Source organism: Festucalex cinctus, chromosome 4 (genome assembly GCF_051991245.1).
Source record: "Festucalex cinctus isolate MCC-2025b chromosome 4, RoL_Fcin_1.0, whole genome shotgun sequence".
Classification (NCBI taxonomy): domain Eukaryota; kingdom Metazoa; phylum Chordata; class Actinopteri; order Syngnathiformes; family Syngnathidae; genus Festucalex; species Festucalex cinctus.
Genome location: NC_135414.1, coordinates 16,024,655 through 16,033,126, shown reverse-complemented (window position 1 = coordinate 16,033,126; position 8,472 = coordinate 16,024,655). Strand labels below are relative to the sequence as shown.

The window sequence follows — 8,472 nt, the reverse complement described above, 5'->3', positions numbered from 1 at the left end:
GTCGTAGTGGAGTATAACCGAGGCATTAGTGATGTGGGTTACTCATCTTGCAACTTCTACTACTCTTTGGCTGCACCGCGAGAAAGGCTGCACCAGAGCATCAGCACAGACTGAGCACAAGTTCCTAACTACAAACATCTCATTCAGAATTTGCCTTCTCTTGGAAAAAATATATACAAAACTAAAAATGTTTACCACCGTCCAGTCTATGAATTCAAGTTACGAGAATTAACTTTCCCGAAGACGCAACGTAAAGGTAAGTGCTCTGACGTTTATGACTATTTTTTCCTCCAGGTTTGTTTCATTTGGATGTAGTCGCTGCATGGATTCGCGATTGTTTCTCTTTTTTAAAAGCACGAAACCTTTTACACGCCCAGTCAGATAGTTCCGTTTCGGAAACTGTACATTGTTACTTTTTCAAGCATTTCAATTTGGCATAGGCTAAATGCTGATTTTAATTTGTATTTATTTATTATAACCCTCAACGTATTGTATTGTCCAGTTTTACTAACTGCAGTAGGCGAACTAATTATTTTCATACCTGAGAATCAATATTTGATTGCTTCATCTTTAAAGTAGGAAAAGCAAGACATCACAACGGTAAGTTTACATGACATTTCCACAACTCTTGTTCTTTTCTTCAAACGTAATATCCGGTAGCATGCACGGTCAATTAACTTAAAAGGAAACTCGTTACTGATGGTGATGACTGGAGGGGAAAAAAATAGGCCTATTCAATACTGAGGCAATTTTTCCAGCAAAAGAATGGAGATGTTTGACTCTAATTAGACATGTCAGGATGATCATTGCTGTTTGTTGTTCTTGCATTGATCCCCTTGCGGCTTCACAAGAGACAGACCGTCACGAATTGATTCCCTTGAGGCAGAGCAGAAGACAGACTTTACACATGCTCTGAAATAACTAGTTGTCACTAGATGGCGGTCTTGAGCAGGACTGTCAGACTGAGACTTTCAGTGGCTTATATTTTCCCAACACTTGGCCTTTGAGTACCGAGCTTCAAAGGGTACTACTACGCCTTGTGTCAAATAAATTGAACATTCTCAATATTTCCTCAGTGACCCGAGACCCTGAAGAAAATAACCCAAGGGTAGTAAATAACACAGCGAGTGACAAAGCCTGGCGAGTGCTCGAGAGAAGTCCCATTCAATTTCTGTTTTCTTTTCTCCTCAAGTTATTCCATTTAGTGAGAAGCTCTGGTGAGTGTGCTCTGCAGTATGTCACAGAAACATTTGTCACAAATGTGCCCTTGCAATAACAGTAATGCAGTGTTTGACGACTCGGTTGCTCTTACTTTAATTAAATGTTATTCTTTTTTAAGATGATGCTGCAGGGGAGGCAGGTTGTTGCTGTTGGTTGTAGTGGGGGAGCCACAGTTAAATCTGGGCTCAGTCCAGGAACACACAGTGTAATTCAACTAAGTTTCTAATGAATTCAGTACATTTAGCAGTAAGTGTAGAGAAAGCTCAATTTTTGCTCACCTTTTCACTTTTGCGGCAGGTGTCGTTCGGGTTTAGCATAGTCATAGCAACCATGTAAGTTAAAGTGTACAAGCCAAATCTTCCAGAAGGCAACAACATCCCCCTCAAGCCTGATGTGCAATTCTGTTTGATTATGAAAATACAGTATGTGAAGCACGTGTTGTTTTTTTTGCATGATTTCAGTGCATAATTCATAATGCATAATTTTTTGCTTAGCTTGTCTCAGTGTCCCAAGCAGATACATTTCATTGTTACTAGCCTGTGATATAAACTCATAATTGTGTCAATGAGCTCAAGAAAGTTGATGATAAAATAAAGTTTTAGTAAGACAGCCATTTTTAATCAAAGAATATTTATAGCCATTGATTGGCATGTTAATAGTGTAGTTAGGAAATAATAGACTATTGAATGACGTGTGCCCTTCAGATATACAGGAAGAAAATTGTGACAGGCAGCGTAATATCCCTCTGGGATTTTTAGGACACGCTGAGCATTTTTGTTGTCTTTAATGTTGTTGAGACATTCAGAAGCACCCAGACCGCTAACACATTTATCTGGTCTTTTATCCTTTTTCATTTCTCCATCCATCCATCCATCCATCCATCCATCCATCCATCCATCCAATTTACATAAAAAATATATTACTTTTTTTCTCCTGCAGATAAACAAACCTGGGCAGAAAAATATCCTATACGTAGTTCATAGACATTTTTGTCTACGGCAAGATTCAAACCCAGTTAGGGCTCGTCAGTATATTTTTTAAAAAGTAATCTTTTCTTTTGCTCAGAAATATTTTGAATCTGTTTGTTCAATAGGAAACAGAAAATAACCTAAAAGATTTAAATAAATAAATGTGGCTGGCCACTAAAGTCAAATGCCCCCGTGCTCATAAAATTTGTAGCAAAAGAATTACAGAAAAAAAATATGTTGTAAAACTTGTGAGGTTCAACCAAGGTAATGACTTGCTTGACTCCGATTCAGAAGTTGGGAGGAAAATGGTGTACATATAAGATATAACACAAAAACATCAGTTGAATAACCAAAAAGTATTAACTTTGCAAATGATTTTCCGTATTTTCCTTCTTGATGCCCCTTGTTTCAAAACAAGGACGAGCTTCAACAAGTGGTGTTCATAAGAACAACATATGAAAACTTCATCTTCAGTAGACAGCAAGTGGCAAAATGGCCGCTCCCTGAGATGGATAAAACGGCTGAATTTTGCTGAATAACTCATCTTCCAAAAATGTAATGTTAATCAGAATGTCATGTATAGACTGGTGAGATCACACATAACATTATTGTCCATTGTGATTGGCTGACAACCAATTCCGGGTGTACACCGCTTACTGCCCATAGCCAGCTGAGATAGGCTCCAGCACCCCCGTGACCCTTGTGAGGAGGAGCGGTTCAGAAACTGGATGGATGGATGGATTATTGTCCATAAATGTTTAAGTTTGACTTCCTCTTTAAAATAGCATGAAATCAATGACAATTTTCTTTGTTCTAATTTCAAATTTTAGTTCTAATCATAAAACCACAAGAAGGCAGCCAATACTTGAGTTGGACGCTGTAGTGAGTACCTATGTATACTCGTTCGAGTTAAATAGGTTACGAACTTAGTGAGGGCCAATTGAGATGCGAATCACCCACCATCTTTTGTCACTAAGGTTAAGGCTGTTTGTCTTACTGTTTACCGTTAACACTTTTTAACATGTTTTTACACTAATATGCTTGTTTAATTCTTTGAAATTTCCTTCAGCGTTAAAGTATATGTTTAATGCAAAAAAATTTGACCCTAGAAAAGATTATTTTTATAGACCGTGTTATGGAGGTCAACAAGCTTCCAGAAAATTAATTGCACATGTTGAAATACTGTATCAAATGTGCCAAATGTTTATTGTATATGGATATGTGCTAAAACCAGAGGCTGTGGTTATAATATGTAAAAATCAAAGCGTAATTTGACAAGCCTGAGTGGAGGGTTATAATTTCTTGTCACCAAAATATAATCCTGTTTTGCTGTTCTACACATCCTGGTAATATTTGTAAGTCTGTATTTTGACCTGTGACAAAGCAGGCGCTATGTTTCCAGTCTGCTGAACCCTTTCAACTGGGAAGCCACCATGTTCTGTCAGATCAATACGTGTAATCAGTGTTGATAAATGGGCCAACGCTGGCTGTTGTTTGTTATAGAAGATGTTTCAGTGATTGCAGCCAGCGACTTTTGCATAAACTCACACAATAATGAATTCATTTGTCATCTGTTGGTTTGCAAATATGATGTGTGTATTTTTGTTAGTATCAGAAATGGAGATGAAAATCTTTCATTTGATTTTTACGAGAATAATCAGCTGGTCGCGCAGGGTAAAGAGTTATGAAGATGCTGTGAAGAAGTCTGAAATCCAGCCCTTATACTCGAGATGAGGCAAAGGCTGAATATCAGTCATGAAATTGAAATAGCGCACGAGGTGAAGGTAAAAGGGAGAGACCATTAAGGGCAGCTGCCCATCGGCTCTCTTATTCATTCTGATACAAAGACAAAGTGGTGTCGAAAAGGCAAAATAGAAAGGCAACATGAAAGACTCCAGAGTGCTTCTTGCCTTGTGGGCGCTCTGAGTGGACAGGAAGGAGGGTGATGGACTTGACCCATGAATACGCCCCTCAGGCCAATTGGCAGCAACACGTACACTAGCCAGTCTATCATTTCGTGTGTTGTTACTTATCAAGTGTAAATACACAACATTTGACTTGCTTTCAAGGTTTCAGGGATGGTGGTTGTTGTGTGTTGCAGAACCTGCAGGAAATGCTTGGAAAGTGAGACAGGTGTGTCTGGTGCGGCTCAGTCAATGTTTCTTGGCAAGAAGAATCATGAGTATGCATTTTGCTTGATTTATTGTCATCGCAAGTTTCTGCAGAGACTTGACAGCTTAACTTCCCACAAATCTTGTACTGCTCATTTCACATCATTCTGACCTGGTAATAGATAACCTTTCTAAGGACTCAGCATGCCACTCCAACGGGGAGATGATATAATGTTTAAAGTTAATTAATTTTTCTCAAATCAAACAGAAATGGACTGTTCACCAGTCAGTCACAGTGCTTATATATCCAGATCCACACTCATTTGCACACCTTTGGACTAGACTGGATTTACTATTGTACATTAGAGATGTAACGAGATCCAAACATCACGATACGATATTATCACGATATGAAGGTCACGATACGATAATTATCACGATATTGTGGGGGCGTTGGCAATATTTAAAAAAGATCACAGTATTGTAAAAAAGAGAGCTCATACTAAAAAACACAATATTGTGCTTTTGTACATAACAGCAATGCATATAAACAAACTTCAATCTCTAATAACAATATTGAGGCACTTATTTGCGAATGCAAGCACACATTGATCGCTTCAAAAGCAAATTAGATTCCCCTTCATTTGACAATTAGCGCAGATTGTAAACATAGAAGGCCAAAACATCCTTAATGAAAATTAAATTGCACTAATAAACTAGCCACTAGAGGGTGCTAGAACTGCACAAATGGAAATCAACCTGACTTTTTGAACAGATGTGTTCCTTTTAAATATTGTGAACATGACGATGACGATATTGTGGCAGTTTTAATATCACGATATCACGGTATTGCCCTTATCGTGACATCATTACTGTACATTGCAGGGCAAAAGTGACCAATTCTAATTCAATGTAAATATCGTGTAATTTTTTTTTCTTGACTGTCCGATTCAGTATAAATTTTAAGTGACCCATATCCAGATCGAGTATTAATAGGCAGAGACCAGAATTGCATTTAAATCACATATATTTGTCACTATATGTCACTGATTTACGTATTTCAATGATGTCAGGCTCTTTTTGATAATATATTATATAAAGTCAATTTATGCTTCAATCAAATTGGCAGCTATCCAATACAATTAGGAAGTGTAGCCACATTTAGAAGAGGCCTGATTGCAATCTGCAGATATTCAAATCTATGTCAATATGTGTTTTTTCACTGCCATGATGAATATCAGAATTATGTCATTTAGGAGCAGCATACAAACTGGGCACAGAGCTGACACAAGCCCCTTTCAATTTGCGCCTTTTCCCTTACCTTTTCTGTTTTGCTTTTCTATGTGAAAGGTACCGACATGGAACGGGGTGTTGAAGAAAATCACATTTTCCATCCTCCATCATAGTGTCGAAGGTGTATGAGAGGCTGTGTGAAACGGGACAGGGGAAAGTACGGACTTTATGTTGAAAGAAAAAACAAGTATTGTGTACGTCACACCAGGAAGTAGCGCAGACGATGGAATTTTTCTCATTATCGCTTTGCGGAAAGCCGATTGAGTCAGCTATGCAAACGTAAAGTAGACACGGAAATGGTAATGTTCAGCTTTGCTGAGTGCTGAGTTTGGTGAGTAATGCAAGGATGAATAAGTAGCTCTTCTTTTATGCCTCTGACGAGATTGATTTATGACAACTGAAAGGAGCTTCAGATTCACTCTAACAAAAGGCGCATCGGTGAAGTCTTAGTTTCTTTATCACTGACTCTGCATCTCCCCTCCTTAAGCCTACAGTATTTTTTTGCCCCAATAGTATAAGTGCAGTTATTTTGGCTGCCATATGCAACCCCTTGGTGTGTTGACTTTTACATGTTTATTTTTCTGTGTGGGGGACCGCTGTTCAGTTTCACCCTTCTAACATTGGTGAATTTTGTGGGGGCCGTTGTTGTGACCCTAAATAGCTAAACATTCACCAAGGGGCTGTGCCTTGAAAGGTGTGGCATGACTTCCATTCCTGGTTAGAGAGTAGACTTCTGGTTCCAGGTTACAAGGAGTGGCCTTGGTTACAGGATACTAGGGGTGTTAAAAAAAAAATCGATTCGGCAATATATCGCGATACGACGATACGAATCGATTCAATAGGCAGACGAATCGATTTTTTTCACATCCATTTCAGAAATTTCAAAATGAGCCTAAAATTTCTTCGACCACTTTACAGGTGAACTTAATGTGACCTTCTCTGAGCTTTTGAATGCACATGTCCAACTGTTAGATGTTTCAGTACTTTTTGCAAAAGTTTCTGTTCTCTATCGAGGAGCTTAATGGCAAAATTCACAAACGTCAATGCTCCAGCTCATTGAGGTGGCATCATCAGTGAACGGCTGTTGGAGACTGGTAGGAAATCACTAGTGCATCCTTCTACTTAAATGTCATACTTTCATGATATGATATCACTGTAGCGTGAACTTTTTACATTTTCCATAAATTTCACCTGGAAGTCAAATATCCCTAAGCTTTTGTTAGTGTGATTCCAAAAGTAATTTTTCTTCCATTGCAACTATTTTGGGGGCACATTCCTATCTTGATTATTGTGTGATTTTGTAACTTGTGACAGGTAGAAAGAAATAGTGATGGGCTACTAACAATCCCACTGCACTGCAGTCAAGTACAGCCCACATGTTTTGATTGTGTGTGTTTTTTTGTCTGAAAACACCAAAGAGAACAAAAAAATGTGATGATATGCAGTTGTTAATATTTAATGGCCTTTTATTGTATTATCATATATTCTGTTACAGTGTCTGCCTTGGGAGTGAAGTGAAACATATTTCAGATACTTTTTCAACAAGAAAGCAGTTGCTCTTAAACATCTTTTTTTTTTTTACTTGAATATTTTTGCTGTAGTTGGCATAAGAGTATAAGCTCATGTGTCCTTTCAGCAGGAAAAAAAACGCACATTAAAACAACGAACAAATTAATGTGAGATTACTGGATGGCTACCTAATCATCTCAATGTTTAGTCTTAAGTGACTTTTTCTCCTTGGACTAGGCCTTCAGTTGGTGCTGTCTACTTCGTAAACCATCTTTGACAGGTTCCCGTATAGAACACCCCGAGAGCTGGAAGGATTATGGTGGATTATACTAAATCGAGTAGAGCACAGCAGGACATGCTCATTCTAAACTGATTCCCTTCCTGTTCTGTTCGCTGGGCCAGTAACTGACAAAGCGGTCACCGCTGCCAACACATCTCAATAAGATGCATTGTGCTCTTTACGTTTGGGGTTCCCAACCAAGTAAACGGACCAATTAGCACATGTCGATATACTTACATGTGGATTATGTATATCGCTGGCGTCGGGCCAAAACCTTGTCCGTCCAAAATCTTCAGAAGACCCCAAAAATGGCAGGTTTGTTCAACCATTAACATTGCATCATTAAAAGAGCAAGTCATTTTAAACACTTTAGATTGGTTAATAATTTATAAAAATGATACCCGACATGTGTGGATGGACCAAAAATATAGGAGAACATGTTAAATTTGCCAAACTGATTTATGAGCTTTAGGCCCGACGCCAGCGATATGAGAGATATAGTGATTGAGGTGTACTTATTCATACATAGAAGCTTATCAGGGCTGGGAAAATTTCAGAATTAAATTGAGAATGACTCCAAATTCCAATTCAATTCATAAAGCTGAATTCAGGTGCCAGGAATCAGAGTTGCAATTCAAATTGGAATTACGGGAAGTAAACTTGAAATTCCATGAAATTCAAAGAAATTCATTATGTAAAATTAAAGTGTATTTGTGTGAACGCATTCACACTTGGATTCTTTATGATACTTTTTTATTATTGTCCTCTATCTACTTCCACTTTCACAGTTCAAATTTCAACTTACTCCAAAAATTCATGCCAACCGGGGTCTCAGTTTTGTCATTCCACTTATATGCTGTTTTCGCACAATTTTATTAAAGTTCCCCTGCAATTGGCAGGCAACCAGTCCAGGGTGTCCCCCGCCTACTGCTCAGAGCCAGCTGAGATAGGCGCCAGCTCCCCCCGCGACCCTTGTGAGGAGTAAGCGGTCAAGAAAATGGATGGATGGATGGATCAAAGTTCCCCGATTCATTTTCAATGACGCTCCTTTCCATGCCCACTCCCTGCCAACTTATCATCATTCCCAGGT

The 8,472-nt window shown here is 38.6% G+C and overlaps 1 pseudogene across 1 annotated transcript in view; it reads left to right on the top strand.

Moving 5' to 3' along the window:
- Positions 1-49: 49 nt before the first annotated feature.
- LOC144017558 (multiple epidermal growth factor-like domains protein 11) overlaps positions 50-8,472 on the top strand; it is a 91,831-nt pseudogene continuing 83,408 nt past the window's right edge. Inside the window, exon 1 of the transcript XR_013283209.1 lies at positions 50-256. The product of XR_013283209.1 is annotated as a multiple epidermal growth factor-like domains protein 11 (transcript). The remainder of the gene's footprint in view (positions 257-8,472) is intronic.